Genomic DNA, 2,504 nt, shown 5'->3' with positions numbered 1-2,504 from the left:
CACCCATGTCCAGCCTTGGTTATGGGGGCCTGACAGGCAGGGTTGGGGTGCAGGAGCAGAGGGGGGGGGGGCAGAGTGCTGCCCGTTGGCAGGGGACCCTGTCCCCCCCCATTTCCCACCCAGGGGCCATGCAGGAAACAAGGGACACCCGCAAAAGCCCCCTTACCCCCTGGCTGCTCCCAGCACCCATCCATGCCCCCTGACCCCTCCCCAAACACCAGGTGAGTGCTGACACCAAGGCTTTACTGAGCTCCGAGAGAGAGGGCGCAGCGCCCCATGTGGGGGTCGGTGGCAGGGCGGGCAGGGGAGGGCCCGGGGGGCTGAGACCCTCAAATCTCACAGATGAAGGGCAGCTGCCTCCTGCAGTTCACGCTCATCCAGAGTCCATCTGGAGAGAGGGGGGGGGTCAGGCTGGCACCCACCAGCATCCCCATCCACAAAGACCCCCTCAGCCCCAGGGATCACCCACTGACCCCTCAATGCAAGCCCCCCCCAGTGACAGATCCCCCAGTCACCCCACACTAGACTCCAGCGCCCCAGTGTCTCTCCCCAGCCTGAGGTACCCCAACATCCTCCCCTCCAACCCCACCACCGGCAGGGGGTTCCCTGCAGCCCCCGTAAAGGCCCCCTGGAGCCCCCACTGACTGTTGGAGCAGAGGCTGGTGCAGAAGCGGTGGCCGGGCAGGGGGTGCCCAGGCACCCACTGGCTGTAGTCCCAGCGGCTCTGGTCGGTCCAGTGGCAGCTCGGTCTCGGGAACTGCCAGGTAGAAGGGCACATGGACCCCCAGCACGGGGCATGGGGTGCCCGGGGGGGTGAAGGGCACGCTGGGCACCCAGGGTGGGTGCTGGGGAAGATAGGATGGCAATGGGACTCCCAGGGTTGGCAGTGGGGTATGCAGGATAGGCAGCGGGGCTGATGGAATGTGAATGGAACATCCCAGAGCACTAGGGATACTGGGACAGGGCTGGAGCACCGAGAGTGGGTACCAGGGACACTGGGATGGGGCTGGGGCTTTCATGGTGGGCACTCAGGACACTGGGAATGGGGCTGGGACACCCAGGGTGGGCAGTGAGGACACTGGGATGGGGCAGGGTGCCCCAAGGCTGGGGTGGTGGGCATGGGGCGGGGGTCCTTACAGCGGGCTGGCTGACAGCACCGATCCAGACCAGGGCTGCGTTGCTGAGCCGGTGCACCATGCGCAGCAGGAAGGAGTTGATGCTGGCACTGTGGATCGAGGCCAATCTACCACGGTATCGGCAGGCACAGTATCTCTGCAGGAACATGGCTGTTACAGGGGGGACCAGAGCCCACACCCTGACCCCCCACCCAACCTACCCCATCCCACCTGTGCTTGCCGGAAGGTCCGGCAGCGGGAGACCACAATGTAGGTGGGGGTTCTGGTGCCCGGCGTGCTGGAGACACTGAGTGTCTGTGTGTCGCTGGCCCCCACATGCTCCTCAGGCACCGCCAGCCCCACCACCTCCTCGATCTCCCCTGCCACGGGGCTGGCAGGGCCTAGGGGCACCGGCAGTGTTATCCTGGGGTTGGATTTGTCCCCAGGATGTCTCCACGGGCAGGTGGGGGTGTAGGGGCACTCACCGGAGCAGCTGGGGGGCACAGTGCCCAGCAGGGCCAGGGCAAGCAGCAGGTAGGGCCACATGGTGAAGGGACGAGCAGGGACACTGGGGACACCACTAGCACCCTCAGGAGATATCACAGCCCTGTCACTTTCGGCCACCCTGAGGACAGCCCCATGGCCTTCCTGCCACCCCCAGCATCATCCCATCCTCCCCACATCTCCTATGCCATCTCCAGCCTTCCTTTAACACCACAGTGTCACTTGGTGTTCCCCATGTCCCCTCTGAAACCCTCCACCATCCCCAGTGCTACCCATGCCTCATCCCCTCTGTCATGCCCAGTGTCACCCCCACAGATCCCAACCCTCCTGTGCCCACCATTTCACCAGTTCCTCACTTCCAACCCCATGGTCGCCACATCCCCTGCGCACCCTGTGCCACTCAGTTCCCCATCATGTCCCCTGGCACCCCAGAGACCCCACTGCCAGCCTCCAGGACCTCCAGCCCTGGCAGCCGAGGACTGAGCGCTACCCAGTATCGACATCCACACTCCTCACCTGCGTCCTGGGGGGCTCTGCCCACTGCCACCCTTATATTGGTGACAGGGACACGTGTCCCCAACCACAGCCTTGTGACACTCCCAACCACCAACTGCTGGGGACATAGTGGGGGGGAACGTGTGGGTGACACCCCTGGGGAGGTTCTGCCCACACCCCGTCCAGCCAGTGCTCAGGGTGTGCTTGGTCCAGGGAAGGGGGTGCAGGGGGCTCAGGGAGGGCACTGAAGGAGTTTGGGGTGTAGGGGCTCAGCACAGAGACTCTGGGAATTTGGGGTACAGGGGCACAGGGATGGGGGCTGGGGGGGCTTGAGGTGCAGGGGGCTTGGAGAGGGGGTGCTGGGAGTTTGGGGTGCAAGGTCTCAGGATG

Source organism: Empidonax traillii, unplaced genomic scaffold, assembly GCF_003031625.1.
Source record: "Empidonax traillii isolate 1590-97213 ecotype Southwest subspecies unplaced genomic scaffold, ASM303162v1 scaffold461:size861717, whole genome shotgun sequence".
Classification (NCBI taxonomy): Eukaryota; Metazoa; Chordata; class Aves; order Passeriformes; family Tyrannidae; genus Empidonax; species Empidonax traillii.
The sequence above is the reverse complement of the archived record's forward strand: the minus strand, read 5'-3'. Positions refer to the sequence as shown.